At 41.0% G+C, this 17,160-nt stretch overlaps 1 pseudogene across 1 annotated transcript; it reads left to right on the forward strand.

Annotated features, from left to right (window-relative positions):
- The first annotated feature begins 4,356 nt into the window (after positions 1-4,356).
- LOC128567720 (Golgi phosphoprotein 3-like) lies at positions 4,357-6,750 on the forward strand (annotated as a pseudogene). Its single transcript, XR_008374918.1, has one exon. The product of XR_008374918.1 is annotated as a Golgi phosphoprotein 3-like (transcript).
- The last annotated feature ends 10,410 nt before the right edge of the window (positions 6,751-17,160 follow it).

Below are 17,160 nucleotides of genomic sequence, written 5' to 3' on the forward strand. Positions count from 1 at the left end.
CAGCCACACTTCCAGTGTTCACTAGCACATGTTGCTAGTGGCTACCACACTGGACACCAAGAACAGGACATTTTCATCATTGCAGAAAATTCTACAGTGTACAGCTACGGTACTCAGGCAGAAAAACTACCTTGACCTAATCAGTTTTTCTTTACCTCCTTGGGTTCTAAAGTCATATCCCCATGTGTCTCCTTGGCATCAATGGCTTAATCTTCTGTATCCTTTTGGTATAAGGATGATATAAATGACCTCACTATGAAATATACTCTTGGGGCCGTGGTGACAGGAGGAAGATGGATTTTCTGTGAGTCTCAGCTTTTAGAAAAAGGAGAAAAACTGAATGTCAGTTCTCTACCAGCAGGAAGGAGAAGAGGGTCCACTGATGCCCAATGGGAGAATGACTAAGAGGCAGCCTTGCTCCTCTCAAGGGGGAGTGAAGTGATATTAATCAGCACACTATTGTGTACAAGGAAGGTTCTCCCAGGCAGAGAGCCGCGCATCTGTCCCACTCACACATCAAAGAGGCCCAGCAGCTGAAAACGCTTGTGTCAAATCTCCACTCAGCCTCTTTTTCTCCTAGCTTTCCTTTCCTGGTTCATTTGCTATTCTGTGGGCTGTTTAGCAATAAGCCCTTCATCTGATTAACATTTCAAACCCATTGTTGGTCTGTGCTGGCTTAAATGAACTAATCATCATTAGTACTTCAAAACCTGTCTGGCTATGCCTTCCAGGGGGGAAAGGAGGGAGAGAAGAAAAGGCAAAGGAAGCGAGCCTGGCTCATTAAATAAGTCATCCAGAAGGAGCTGGTCAGGACGGAAACAAAAGCAGAATCCTGAGTATTTCCATCACTAATCAAGCCACAGCCAGGAATAGGAACCGGAGAGCAGAAGTGGGGCCTTGGGCACGGCTGGACTGGAAGTGTCTTCTTCAGGAAGACAAGGACCCATTCCTTCCTTTCCTCTGGAATATATCAGTTTATGACTGACATCACAGCAAAATTTGTTGCAGAAGCCATTTATTTTCTATTATTTCTGCTTCATCCATTTTGACAGAATTATATTCCCCAAACTAACTGGAATGGATCTTCTTTCTGATTTTCAATATATATTATGTAGAGTGTATTGCCCGATTCACAAGGGGAAAGACGCCATATTATTACTACTTCTTTTTTTTTGTCTATCAGACTTTCCTAGTAAGAATATCCATTGTTCATATCACTTTGTACTAAAGTTTCATCATGATATTTGTACTCCTGAGGACAAAGAAAAGGGAGAGGCTTTGTGCTAAAGTTTTTTATCATGATATTTATAATCCTGAGGAGAGAAAAAAAAGGGGGGGAGAGACACCACAAGACATAATGACAGTCTTGAAGAATGTTCTGGACTTCAAAGGTGAATTCAAACCTAAACGAGAACATATGTCTAGCTTTTCTTGTGAAATTAACATTTCCCACAGATTGTGAAGACCCTGTGATCCACTAATATGTTTCCTAAAGTGTAATACAGGCAACAGCCATGACTAAATATGGTTCAGCATCACACCATTTCACGTAATTGAATCACTCTGTGTGTACCACATCCTCTTTTCAATTCTCTTTTAATCCTTGGATCAAGTCTCTTTTTGTTAGCTTTTGCATTTAATACAACTTCTATTTGTCAATTTCTCATTTTAACACATAAAGTAGCCCTTAATCTCAGAGTCTTCTGGGGGAATTATAGTTAGCTAAAGATCAGTAACATTTTGGTCTCATTGAATAGATATTATTTTTCTATATTTTCCTTTGATTTATGGCACACAAACCTGGCTTTTATACTTGTGATAATCATGGTTCTTAAAAAATACGTTTATGTAAAATTAATCTTTAAGGAAAATATAAAAATTATAATGAAGCAAATGAATATGGCACAAATCATGACAGCAGCACTGATTTTGGTCACCCTTTTTAACATTTTGAAGTGTTAAAAGGAGAAAAGATGTGTTTCTCCTTAGATGGTAGCCACCTATATACATAACGGTTTTGATTTCAAAGTCAAAGACTGAACTCACGTAAGCTTATAGAAGAATGTTTCACAGAAAGTACAAGTGGGAAGACAAGAGGAAGGGATTGTCTAATTCAATAGTAGAGTGATGGTTTAGGCTTGAACAGGGTCCCAGAAAGCACACAGGTGGCTGAGTGGCAGGAAATGATGAAGCCCAAAAGCCCCACAGCAGAAGGACGTGCTTAAGGATCACCAGGAAAAACACAAGAAAACATGTTTCCTTCTATTCTAATGTAGTTGATTGCCATGTGGTGAGTTACTTAGAGTTTGTCACAAGTGTTTCCCAAAACTGAGCTTTTACGTGTCTTCTTGTAATCTTTACGAGAAGAGAGGAAACATAAGATTTGTTTCAAATCAGTGTCGCACTGTCATTTTTTGAAAAATGGAACCAAATTTACTCAAAGAAGCAAATATTCTGGACCTCTCTATCAATAATTGCCCTATTATAATTTCAAAACATCAGCTCTCACCTACCAATATGGCTTAGATGAGACTCTTTGCCAGTGTTTAATAAATATTTACAAAGCATCTACTATTCATAACATAGTTCGTGTTTGCTGCATCAAGGCTAGGATATGGTATTCTGATACTCAAAGTATGGTTATGGTTTGTGGGTAAGCAGCTCTGCTTCACCGGGGAGCTTGTTAGCAATATACAATCTCAGCCTCACCCCAGACCAATTGAAAGAGAGTTTTTGTTTTGAAGGTGATTTATATGTACATTAAAATTTGGAAAGCTCTGTAATAAGATATAGAGACTCTCCTCAAACAGGTTATGAAGCTATTAGTTCAGTTTGGAAATAATACTGATACCCAAACAAGGAAGCAACAAGTGATAGTAGTTAGCATAAATGGTGTAATCTACATAAAGACAAGAAAATGATCTCCAAAACTCATGGTGGAAACAAGAATGGAACCACATCTAAAGAACTATCCAGAATCAGAGCATAGTTCTACCTGCTACTACCTTAGAATGTGGGTGATTGTTAGAGAAAGGGAGGCTGGAACTGTACACAATCTAAAGGTGCATAGAGAAAATCTGCTTGACTAGAGTGACTTAGAATAGACTACATGCTGGGACCTTTTAGAAAACCAAACTCAGTGGGAAGTGCAGGTCCATTGTGGCAGTCAGCCAGGAAAGTTCACTTTGTGTAGCTGAGGAAATACATGCTACAAAAAGATGTGTAGACCAGGAAGTCCTACAACCAGAACAAATGCTCAGCGTTTGCAAAATTCTACTGGTTAGACTGGATGTTTGGTGTGATTACTCTGGCCCCATGGTGGGTTGTCTGATTGCAGGAGAAAGGTCAGGATTGCAGAGGCTATAAATCTGGATGTGTCATCAAATGCCTTGAATAATGTCTGTTTAGCAGAAGATAGGGAAAGGTCCTAACAACAATAATTACATGTGAGAGACTAATATAGTCAAACCACTGTACCACAATGACGATGCTGATTTAAATTTGCCTCAATTAGGGAGCTCTTTCATAGAAATAAAGTTTCTAAAAATGTTACTTAATGGCATTACTACACTTTTACCCAATTCATTCAGCTGAAACCCATGTACTTGCTATGTATCCTTTCATTCCCACATATTATTGTAGAAGAATCACAGCAAAAAGGAATGTAAACCACTGCATTTTAACTCAGAAAGTACCTTGCTACGCTGGTGCTTGAAACCTGGCCACAGCCCTGATCCTCACTTTGTCTGTAAATCCAAGTTAACAGTACCCGCTTGACATAAGACCTGGCACATAGTTAAACTTCCAAATTAGGTGCTGCCATTAACATCTTGTTCATACTCACCATCATCACCATTTATAGCAGACTTGACGAGAGAGTCAAACCCAAGGCTTACATATTCTCCTCTCACGTTTAAGGATACGCCTCTGATTTTATACCCATCCAAGTTTCTATAGAGTGATGCCACAGTTAAGCTTTTCAAATAAAGAAGAAAAACATTGTACCAGAATGTTCATTGTAGCCCAATTCATAATTGCTAAGTCATGGAAAAAGCCTAAGTGGCCATCAATCCACTTATGGATTAATAAATTGTGGTACATGTACACCATGGAATGCTATGCAGCCTTAAAGAAAGATGGAGACGGCGGGCCGCGGCCACAGGCAGGCGCCCTTCTCCCGGCTCGCTGGCACCGGTCCAGCCCGCTTCGCCCCGACCGTCTCCCCATGACTGCCTCCAGCCCTGCGGCCGAAGGACGTCACCCCTGCGCCCGGGTTTAACAGGGAAGCCCGGGGCCGAGGCCGCGGGGGGAGAGGAGGGAGACCGGGTCGGACCCGCGTCCCTCTCGGCCGGAGCTATGACCTCGCGGACCCAGCGCAGCTCGGGGCTGGTGCAGCGGCGGCGCACCGAGGCCTCCCGCAAGGCCGCTCCCGCAAGGCCGCCGACAAGGAGCGGGCGGCGCCGGCAGCGGCGAGGACGACGCGCAGAGCCCCGCGAGGAGCAGGACGACAACGACAAGGGCGACTCCCAGGAAACGCGGCTGACCCTGATGGAGGAGGTGCTCCTGCTGGGCCTCAAGGACCGGGAGGGTTACACATCATTTTGGAATGACTGTATATCATCTGGATTACGTGGCTGTATGTTAATTGAATTAGCATTGAGAGGAAGGTTACAACTAGAGGCTTGTGGAGTGAGACGTAAAAGTCTATTAACAAGAAAGGTAATCTAAGTCGGATGCGCCAACAGGAGATGTCCTTCTTGATGAAGCTCTGAAGCACGTTAAGGTGACTCAGCCTCCAGAAACGGTCCAGAACTGGATTGAATTAGTGTTGAGAATGGAATCCATTAAAATTACATTATCAGTTAAGAAACGTGCGGGAACGATTAGCTAAAAACCTGGTGGAAAAGGGCGTGTAGACGACAGAGAAACAGAACTTCCTACTTTTTGACATGACAACACATCCCCTCACAAATAACAACATTAAGCAGCGCCTCATTAAGAAAGTACAAGAAGCTGTTCTTGACAAATGGGTGAATGACCCCCACCGCATGGACAAGCGCTTGCTGGCCCTTATTTACCTGGCCCACGCCTCTGATGTCCTGGAGAATGCTTTCGCTCCTCTTCTGGATGAGCAGTATGATTTAGCCACCAAAAGAGTGCGGCAGCTTCTCGACTTAGACCCTGAAGTGGAGTGTCTGAAGGCCAGCACCAACGAGGTCCTGTGGGCGGTGGTGGCGGCGTTCACTAAGTGACTGCTCAGAGGGAGATGCTCTCCTTCATGTAAACCAGTAGATTTCCTTCTGTTGTCTTCTGGTTTTCTGCAGTTTGTACTGTCCCACACTATAATCTGCTTTTGTTTCACGAAATGGTGGGTGGCGTTTTCTTTTTGTATGTATGAGGGATTCTGCTGGTACGAGAGGCCTTCCTCTTTCTGTTTTTAAAAAAAGTTTTACTGCCATATCGGCATTCCATTCCCTGTTGCCATTCTCACTGTTACCTGTTGTAGGTTTCTGGTATACTTTGACTCTCAGAGTACCTCCAGTCTCCTCACACATGCACGACTTGTGGATTATCTCAGCTTGAGTTTTCCCACATGTGCGTGTGTGGCTAGCATTCTGCTATGATTCAGACAGAAGTCACAAAAAGGCCTTCAACTCACCAAAGGTAAATATCTGTATCTATTAGGACATTTTCTACATAGACCTCGGTTGTTGAGATGTATACTTAGCAAATTATTTTTAAATTGAAGCAGCACAGTAAATACTTAATATAAAATGCCCCTTGGATTTTGCTACCCATGTAAATCTATTGTATTATTACACTTGTTACAATTTTAACTATTAAATCATAAAGGTCCAATTGTTTCACAAAGCCAGTTTGGGATGGGCTGCATTCCAGTTTTGCTGTATATAGTTTGAGTTATATGTCAATCGCCCCTTTTGGCCACTCCTGCCCCCATCTTAGTATTTTGCAAGATTTAATTAGTTGTATACCTGGTGCCCCTCACTTGATTCAGAAGTGATTGTTATGTGATGGCAAAATAGACCTCACTGAAGGAGAGGAAAAGACACGCATCTGATTGGGCCCAGATTTTTTTGAGCTGTGCCATTCATGGTACTCTTTGCCTATGCATCTCCTTTTTGGAATTTTTTTCTTTGTGTTTTTTTTTTTTTTTTAATAATTTACATAGGGAAGAGGCTTGTGACCAGTACCAATCTTGAGTACAGATTTTTTTTTCTGTCCACAGTAAATTAATGTCTGCTCTGAAATGTCACTTACCTACTCACACTTTCTTAGGGAAAGAAATCAAATGTCAGTCCTAGCAGATGTTGCATGAAAATGGATAGCAAGTAATGACTACAACTCAGATGATAAAGAATTTTGTAACAGAAAGCTCTGCTATGATTTAATTTTTTATATGCAATTATGATAATTAGCATTGTAAGAGTATAAAACTTTGCTTTTTAAAGCTTATTTTTACTATTTCTTTATCATTGTTTATCCTACCAACATTGGTTTCATAATGTAAATAATATACATTGAACAAATAAATGTCAAATTTTTATTACCATAGTTCATGTTAATAGTGGGGCTTTCAGGTGTTTAGAGATCATTTTGGTTAACATTCAATGCAAAAGTACTAGATGGTGTATAACTCTAGAGTTGAATTTTGAGGGATTCCTTAATATGTATACTATCTTTTTATCTGAAGTAATAAATAAATATGATCTTGAAAGTGCCTGAATCAGAGCAAGCAAAAAAAGAAAAAAAAAAGAAAGATGGAGACTTTACCTCTTTCATGTTTACATGGATGGAGCTGGAACACACTCTTCTTAGTAAAGTATCTCAAGAATGGAAGAAAAAGTATCCAATGTACTCAGCCCTACTATGAAACTAATTTATGGCTTTCATATAAAAGCTACAACCCAGTTATAACCTAAGAATATGGGGAAGGGGGAGAGGGAGGGAGGAGAATGGGTAGAGGGAGGGTGATTGGTGAGATTACACCTACAGTGCATCTTATAAGGGTATATGTGAAACTTAGTAAATGTGGAATGTAAATGTCTTAATGCAATAACTAAGAAAATGCCAGGAAGGCTATATTAACCAGTGTGATGAAAATGTGTCAAACGGTCTATAAAACCAGTGTATGGTGCCCCATGATCGCATTAATGTACACAGCTATGATTTAATAAAAATAAATAAATAAAGAAGAAAAACAGACCAGGGTTTCATTTAAGCTGTATAGTTGTGCTCCACAAATGTAAAAATGCACTGAGTGGCAAGTAATGTGTTGATGTGGGAAAGTCTAGGGCCCCTGCTATGTCTTGTGCTGACTCTTTTCCCATCCTGTGAGTTCCAGTTCACCTCCACCCAGCCAGTTTTCGACCTGACCTCCTCTGTCTTCCATTTTTGTTCCCTCTTTGCTAATCCTGTGATTGAAGCTACAAGCAAAGAGCTCTCCCCATCCCTGCCCCATCCTCCCTTAACACTAACCCAAGCTAGCCACAAGAAGGAAGGGAGGAAGGAAGGGAGGAAGGAAGGGAGGGAGGGAGGGAGGGAGGGTCTTTCTCTGAAGAGTAAGGGAAATGAAAGAACCATAGCCCCTGAGTCACGACTCACTAACTTCCCTTAAGAGCTTTCTACTTATTACCATCTCTCCAGGGGTCATTGATGGAGCTTCCCTGGAGGAACTAAAAGGGGCTTTTGACTCCCAGCGATGATTGCCTCTAGATAAAGTGTCTGTCTGCACTTTTTCCTCTAGCCCTTCTGGTAGCTAAAAATATGCAAGTATGTTCTCATTTGTAAGTAAAGAGGATGTTCCCAAATCATTCATAATGAGACTAGTTTTTATTTGGAAGCCATCTGGTATGGTCAAGAGTGTGACTGGTAAGAAGGACTTGAGCCTACTTCTTTGGCATACACGGGATTTAATCCACAGTTTCCATAAGGACAGGAATTGCTCCAGAGTCTGGGGGAGGGGGGAATTTCTTCATTGCTCATGAAGCATTTATTTAGTCATATAGTATAGAGAACTACAGACCCGGAGAAGACAGGAGCTTGAACATCTAGTCCAAATTTATTTTCCCAGAGGAGAAAGAGCCTCCTAAAATGACTTAAACAAGTGACATCAGAGTCGAACCCAAATTTCCCTGTATCAGTGGTTCTCAAACTTTCAGCTGTATCAAAAATACATGCAGGGCTTGTGAAAACAGATGTCTGGAGACCACTCTGGAATTTCTGAATCAGTAGATCTGGGGTGGGAATTTACAAGTTCTCTGATGATGCTCATTCCGCTGGCCTGGTGGTAACACTTTAAAAACAATTGCTCTCTACCTGGCCTTTCAACAAGGCAAAAACATTATGAAATGCTCCCTAGATAATTTTTAAAATATTCATAATAAGTACTTCTTACAGGAGAAACAGTCAGAAAACCCAAATTATCTACAAAGTTTTATCATTATCTCCCAGTCTGCCCAGCCCTACTTACTTGCCATGATCTTCACAAACTCCTCCCTTACGGATGTACTGCCTGCTTTTAGCTCCATTTTGGGTTGTCAGGAATATACTCAATGAGAAATGAAATTAAACTAAAAGTCCTCATTTCTGTCTTTAAAGACAAGCTTTTGAATATTGAAAGTCAGTACAGTCTTCTCGAAAATACCATAGTGTGAACTTTCCTATACAGTATTTTTCTTAGGGTGAAGAAAAGAAATGTTGATTACTCAATTTTGATATGAGAACAATTAACAACAATTAAGGTTATAGGGGGTGAAGGAAAAGCAGAGAGAGGGAAGGAGGGAGGGGGCCGGGGCCTTGGTGTGTGCCACACCTTCTGGGGGCAAGACATAATTGCAAGAGGGACTTTACCTAACAAATGCAATCCGTGTAACCTGGCTTATTGTACCCTCAGTGAATTCCCAACAATAAAAAAAAAAAAAAAAAAAGAATGTTGATTAAACCAAGTGGGTTTGGGGGAAAGAAAGAGCCTTTGATAGAAGAGTAGGGAAAAAGCAAAGAAAAGAAAAGGAACATAAATCAGTATTTTGAGTACCTACTGTGTGTCTGGCACCAGCAATGCACCCTAGGGCAATTTCACGCGAATATCCAATCTTCAATGGTCCTAGGGCAGCTGCTTGCATTTTAGTGCTAGTGTTTATACACCATGCCACACCTCTCTTACTTACATATACACAGTCTCACCCCAGGACTGGTCAACTATTACAATATGTACAATCTGGATAACATGCCAATTCATTTTTAAAGTAATCCTTTATTTATATATGTTAGGTGTAAGATTTGTACACCTAAGCAACCCAAAGAGACAATTTACCCTTGGCTAAGTTGCTATTAAATGCTATTAAACTGGAACTATGACACAGGTTTTTCTGGGCACTACAGAGTTTGTTTTTTTATTGTTTTCCTTCTTTTATACTGGACACAACACACAAGAGGCTACGCATAAGAAAAATTAACAACTGACTGCAGGCCACACATCAAACAGCAGGTCTGGGATGCAGAGATCTGAAATAGATTTCTTCTTCTTCTTCTCTCTCATCATGGCCCCTACTCTTTCAATGCATCCCTAAAATTGTATTTATTGGGACAGAGGAGAAGCAGAGGGACCAAACTAGATGGAAGGGTGAGGGTGTCCCCTCTTGCCACCCTACACATGCTCCCAGCGTGGCTCATGGGCACTGCCACAGACCCTGGAGAGTATTTGTTGTCCTTGACATATGGCTCTGAATATGATGAATACCTGTTTTATTCTACGAGTGGGTCAGCAGAAAGAAAAGCAAGGAAATGTCGATTGCTGGTCTGAATGACAGGCTGCCAGAAGTCTGAGAGCACACACACCAATACAGTGTCCCAAGTCTGAAGGGAGAACGCAAGACCAAGGCTTGGGGGAGGCACCTCACCCAGCTATCCTGGTGGTCAGCCTGAGGCTTTCCACTCTGGGATATGAGTGTCCACAGCACTGGGAGGCTCAGGAGTCATCCCGCAGATGTTCAGGGTACAGATCGAAAGCGCTTCCTTGTATTTCCCTTGTGGTGTTTAAGGCCAGTTTGTACCATTTGTCCTAGTCCCTGTTCCCCATCCCCGACCCCATCTGTAAACACAGAGACCTGTACCTGTATAACATGCAATATTAATAAAAGAGTATCCTTCTCTGAGGAACTCAGTGAATTTGCTTCCTTCTTGTTTTTGCAAGGAAAACTAATCCAGGGAAGAAAAAAAATCAATAGCAGAAATAGCACGTAGGCACACACGAGCCGAAACCTGCCCAGCTGTTTGATATTAGTCCTCTGCGGAGAAGCAGTGTCTGGGCTCGGAGTGGCATTTCCTCCTGCTCCTCGTGGAGTCTGGGATAACTTAGCTCTTGGCTATTGAATTGAATTCTGAATTGAATTAATTTAATTTTGACATGGCCAGCATGGCACAGTATGAGATGAAGCAGATGCTGAGTTAAGTGTAACATTATGAGTCCCTGGGTCTAATATCTTCTTAATAAGAAATGTTGCTGTGCATTTAAAGCAAATTGTATTTGAGTGTGCTCAGAACTTACACAAGACAGAACTAGAGCTCCAGAGTTTATTAAGTTAAATGATGGATTGAGGATAAACCTAGTTAGGGTTGTGTGCATATTGAACAGAACTTTTACATCTGTAAATTCAAAGTACTATAAACCGAAAAGACTAGGGACCGAGTGATTCTGACATGCTTAGAACTAGCGAAAGTGACCACAAGCCACCAGGAATGGGATGACAGATGACAGCTGATCAGCTTGGCACTGAAGACTGACAGATGGGCCAGATGGTGAACCTCATTCAAGGCAATGCCATATTTTGATGGGGATTATCTTTTAATAACCTTTGATAACTTGTTAAATTCTGTAAGAGGGACAAATCTTTGTAATATACCTACATCTGCTTTTTTTTTTTTTTTTGCCAGAAACTATTAGTAAGTCATTCTCTGAGGTACTATTTATTGTCAGTAGATATCTTACAGTCTGTGGTCAAAGCAGGATTATACTATATAAAAACTATTTTTCAGATAGGAATTCTAGCATACTGGGAATTTTAGCAGATGGGAATTCTAGCATACTCACTTACAAAGTTTTATCAATTACAACTGACAATAGTCATTCAATAAATCATTACCACCATTCTCCTTAGGTCACAATTAGAGTTCATGGTTTTGTCTTTTTTTCTCTGTTAAAAATTAAATTTTCACTACAGTTCACAGTGTCAACTGAATTCAGTCTATACTTTCAACAAGAGATTAGTGAATCGTTAGCATATTTCAGGGTACACAAATACAAAATAGAAAAAATATACAGTTTTAGGCTTTACAAAATTTAAACTCTAACTTTACTTCAAGATCAAAATTAGACTTCTATCCCTAGTTTCATTCTAACTATTAGAGTTCTTTTACAATTATTTTTTTTAGACCCCCTTTCCCTGAAGTTAGAATGGTCTCCTCCCTCCACTCAAAGAATACTGTTAATTACTTAATTCTCATCCTCTTCCTCGAATACCTGTTTCTATCTGTCTCAGTCAGCACAGACTAAATTATACTGCAATAATAAATGACTCCCAAATCTCAAGGTCTTATGGCAACAAAGGTTTGTTTCTTCTCTTGCTATAAGCCCATTATGGGCTGGCTATGATTCTATTCCACAGAGCAGCGTTTATCTGAATCACTGCCAACTATGTGGCAGAAAGGAAAAAAAAATGTCACAGCAAAGCATACACTAATCCTTAAGTTTTCCTCCTAAAAATGACATACATTCCATTGGCCCAGAGCAAAATACATGGCCAAGCCTCACACCAATAGAGGCAGAGAATATTGACAACCATAATGCAATCGACCCTCCAGGCCAGTCTTACCTACTAGCTCTCAGCCCAAAGTCTGCTGTTAAGTTTTCCCACTTTCATTATCACTAACTCTTCTAATGTTCTTCAGCAGGGTTTATCCATACTAACACCCAAAAGCATTTATATGTGATATAATTATCTTGTAACATTTTATAAAATATCAATTTTGTTTGCACTGGTATTCTTCATTCATTTGTAAGCGCTTTGAAAATAGCAACTATGGGCGGTGCCTGTGGCTCAAGGATGGGTTCAAACCTAACCCCGGCCAAAAAAAAAAAAAAAATAGCAACTATATTTAACTTTTTTCCTTGTGCATACACACAGTTTATAAAACTGGCACTTGTATCGTTCAGGGGTTTTACTAGCCTTAGATATTTCATGTGGGTTGACTCTAAAAATAACTCAACCTATGCATATACTGGTTTTTAATTAAAGCGAGTGAAAACAAGACTCTTTTCTCTGCAAGCACTTTAAAACGAGGTATTTGTAACACAAGTTACTGTTACATCACACAGGAAAACCATGTTAGCTTTGAAATGACCACAAAATACACAAATGTGTTAACATTATATATGAAATCCAAGATAGCCATTATTTTAAGAAACAGAATCTTTAGGTTACCTTTGAAAACTACGTTAGGATAGAAAAAGTACAAAGTAATCAGCAATGATCTACAGAAAGATTAGAGTGAAGACACCTTATTCAAATGGCTAAATTTAATTAAATAGCTTTCGCATACATCTAGCAAAATTAGAGAAAAATGGTCTCATATGCGTGTCTTACCTTAGATTCAATATTATAGTTACTGTGATGCCCTTGCTTGTGATTATAGAGGAACTGAGTGCATAAAATTATAAATCTTTTTTTTTTTTTTAAACAAGTACTTGGAAGATTAATAAAGTAATTTGTTTGGCAGTTGTGGTATTCAAGGGGGCACACAATGGAACCTGATAAAAGTGTGTTAACCATATGTGATGATTGAGAGAGGATGTACAATTAGGAAATAGAAACATCAGCAGGCAGATAGGTAACAACATCAGAATTGTAAGGAGCCACTTAATAAAAACCAACTAAATACATCATACGTATTTAGCTCCTTGAAATCATTTCATTAGTCTGAAAATTAAGCATATGCTGCTCCTAAGTGGAGGAACAAGGGAGACTGGTTTGCTCAGGAGCTTGGTAAATGCATGCAAAGCTATTTATCTTGAGATTATAGGTCTGGCTTCGACCAAGAAGCTAAAGACAGTTATTGCTACTTTATGGCCCATATGAAATGAACTATCATTATCAGTGTAGATGCTCATTTCAGCAGGCTGTCACCACAGTGTGGGTTTAGATAACCCTAATGGATATGTGGACAAGCGTCTGCCTGCAGAGATAATAGACAGTACTGAAAAGAGCCCTTGGCTGAAAATCAGGGGGCCTGGGGGTTCCAATTCTATGTCTGATAATAAGTAACGTTATTGTCTCGTCTCTGAGCCGGAGGTGAAGAGCAGGGAGAGAAGGGAGGAGTCACATGACTTCCAAATTCCTTTCTAGCCCTCAAGTTGCATAGTGTCATATGCAAGAAAGTTCCTTTTTGGCTCTTCCCAGTAAGAACTTTGAAATTATCCTCCTCCAAGTGATTGTGAAAATAATTGCTGGCCTCATTTTTGGATTTTATTCTAGATCCATTTTCCCTTGTGGTTAAAGGGATAGGATGTCTTCTTCTCGTCTTCCCCTTCAAATATGCAGCTTACAAATTATGACTCAATCTTGGGCCGATTTTTAGGCCCCAGCGCATGGTCGGTTTCTTCCTTGAAGCTCTTTTCTTTTATCTTCGTGATATACCACCAGCTATTACAGAGAGTGTTGGAATAGTGCTTCAAGAAAATTACCTTTAAATATGTTTTAAATACGATGTATTTTTTAACCTAATACTTCCCTTATTTTTTCTAAACAAAGTATGGTGACATGAGTTCTGGGCCCCTGTAATGCTGAGATAGCCACAGCTCTTTCTGAGGCTCCTAAGTATTAATAAAGAATAGCTTCCAGGCCCGAATTGTGCATCGGTAGGCTAATTAATTACAACCTATCTGCAGTGTTCCCATTCATTGTTATTTCCTGCTGCTCTCTGTGAAAGCCTAAAGCTGCCTGCTTCTTTGTGAGGAAACAAATGAATTCCAGATGATGGAAAAGAACATTATGTTTACCTTTATACGTTTGTTTTATTCTTTTATTTTCTAATTTGAACTTTGCTGTGTGGGGACTTAAGAAAAGTGAAACTGATACTAAAACCTTCGCCCAGCATCCTGCCACCAAGTTGGAAGTGCTGAGGAAATGACGCTCCCTGGCGGCCGGGTTAAGGGCATGGTAACTCACACAGATTCAGACCCTGTTACAGACCAGGCCCTGTGCTATCTTTTACGTACATTAACTCTTTTGAGTCCTCGCAGCCTGACAGAGGAAGAAGCTGAGGTCCAGAAAGTTTAGTTCACTTGCCTAAGGTTACACAGTAGGGATGGGGCCAGATTTACACCTCGGTATTCTGTCTCTGGAGTTGATTGTGCTAACCAGGAAGCTGTGCAGGGGGCTGAGGATCACACTTCATTTTCATATCATGCCTTAAAAACCCATGCCTTCTCTCACCAGTTCAATCTTCCTTTTAACCATAAAGAAGCAGGAGTGATTGGACATAAAATAACAGTAAACACCAGGCGGACCCCTCCTTCCATCATGTACGCTACATCTGGAACAACTGCGCAGTGCTGTCTCCCAGGTCCCTCCCTGTACTCTGACAGGGAAAGCATTCTGCTTAGAAAAACTCTCCGTACGGCCACAGACATTTTCTAAAAGTGATTTAGTACAGGTGGGCATTTAGGGAAACAGATCTCACCCCAGCTCTGCTGGTTACCAGCTGTGTGGCCTTGTCTAACCCATGCAATATAAAGGGGTTTCAGATTCCACAGTTGTAACATGAGGACACCAGACATAATTTAAATCACTGGTTTTCAACATTTTCCCCACAGAGCAGCAAAATTTATTGTGTAAAAGATACCTCAGGCTTAAACCTAATATACGGAATAAATACAGTCACTTTCCCTGGGTGACAGGGACTCAACTGTCACCCCTTTTCCCACCCATGCCAACAAGGTAGGTGGAGGCTTCTTGGTCCACAGGAGCATCCATTAGGTGGTCTCTGAGCCCTTCACAACCCAGAGAGCCTGAGGCAGTTCCAGGAGTCCTTGGAGTCATGTCAGTCAATCTGCTAGTGTTCAATAAGACCTTCGCTGCCTCCTTTGAGCAGCTCTAATCATAGACCTTACAATTAGTCTCCTTTGAATTACAGGTGTGACTGACTTAGTTTTAAGCACACGGAAACACCCAGCAGGTTAGATAGATTTACTCTTCAGCTCAGAGGAATGAAGAACTGGACTTTGATCCATGACCACTGTGCTGGGAATTGATTTTGGGGAAGGATATGTGATTATGGGATAGAATGTGGATGGGGACAGTCTGGGCCGACCTCGACTCCGATTCTCCGTCTGTGTGTGGCGTGGCAAGAGTGACGTGGGGCATGAGGATGGCTTCGTAAGACGTAAAAAGAATGGATTGATTTATCGATCTAAGGAAGACAGTCTCCTTGATGGAGACACACTGTCAAACACTGGCAGGATGCGCTGCTAAAAGCCCTCGAGATTGATTACCATACCTGGCACCTGATCCCTCGTCACCGTGGCAGGGGAAGGGTTCTGGAAATACACTCACAGCTGCATTAATAAGATAGGAGGTGTGCAAACAAGCAGGCACAGGTCACAGAAGGTTCTGGCAGAGCGGCGGTGTTCCCACTACTCTGAATTTCCTCAAAATGGAAAGTCGCTCAAACAGTGCGAAACACAGAGGCTGAAAATGAGACAAAATAGCTAATCCAGCTGAAAATGCATGTGGCGGCAATGACACCTCTGGGTCCTGAAGTTCTGTGATTGGGTTTTCCCGTCTGTTACTGCTTCTAAAATTTGACAATTCCTGTCTGAATACTTACGTGATTAGAAAATGTTTTGGAAATACTTTACTAGGCGACACACCTGGCTTAACATGCAAACCCTTCTTTCAACCATGCTGGAGAATCTCCACGCACAAATGCCGCTGCAGCCTCCCACGTGGACCAATAAGAAAACTTACCAAAGCACGGAAATATGCATGTGCACGGGCAGAAGTGGTGTCTGTACACCACACTCTTCTCAGTAAGTCACGGCCAAGGATCAAACACCAGCCGATAATCAGAGAAGGTATCTGCATAATTCTAAGACCGTAGACAAAAATAGTGGGGTAAAGTAATTCATTTACAGTGATACTGAAAGAAAGTGTTGAGACTATGATTTTTTAAAAGACCAATGTAACCTGTGACAGGTGGAGTCACATCCTCTTGGAAGGAGCCTATCTGAAGCTTTGAAGTATTAAAAGAGAAATTAGGCATCCTGGAAGAAAATGAGAGTTTTGACAAAATGCGTATGTATTCAAAAGGAAGGAAATGTAACTACAGATGTGAAGCATTAAAAATGTTACTGCAGGGTGGCGCCTGTGGCTCAAAGGAGTAGGGCACTGGCTCCATATACCAGAAGTGGCGGGTTCAAACCCAGCCCTGGCCAAAAACTGGAAAAAAAAAAAAAAAAAAAAATATTATTGCAGTATTTCTAGCACTAAACTGAAATGAAGGTAAAGCTAGAAAGACCAGAGAATTGTCATCCCCTCCTTTCTTCTATGAGAAAACTAACCAGCAGGGAAGTCGATGAATTTGCCCCAAATCCACATGTTATCCGAGGCAGAGATGAGATCTGAAACCTGTCTGCAGACTTCTGAGTGCCGTGGTATTTCTGTTGTATTACAGTATCTTCAGCTTCTTTCTTCTCCCCAGATTTTACTGTCACCTTTTAAATGTACTTAAGTTCCTTATGAATATCAATAAGAGCCTCCCCCAAACAACACCAATATACAAAAATTCTTTCCATGGCCACAGTAGCACCAACTTTTCTTCTTTAGCTCCTATTAATGTCATTCACCAGCCAGTCACAGCCTAATTGAAGTAGGCCTCTGTCTCTGCCTGAATGATGACCAGACGATGGCCACCCACCCTCACTCTAGAACAGGTACTCTACCCTTCAAGGCAGCATCAGAGATGGAAGGGGCGGCCTTGACAGAGAGAAGGTCATTAAGGCAATGCTAATGCTAATCCCCTACCTCCATGCAAATAAAATCTGGCAAAAAGAAGCAATTTTTTTTATCAGTCATAATTATAGTG

The sequence above is a fragment of the Nycticebus coucang genome, chromosome 16 (genome assembly GCF_027406575.1).
Source record: "Nycticebus coucang isolate mNycCou1 chromosome 16, mNycCou1.pri, whole genome shotgun sequence".
In the NCBI taxonomy this organism is placed as follows: Eukaryota; Metazoa; Chordata; class Mammalia; order Primates; family Lorisidae; genus Nycticebus; species Nycticebus coucang.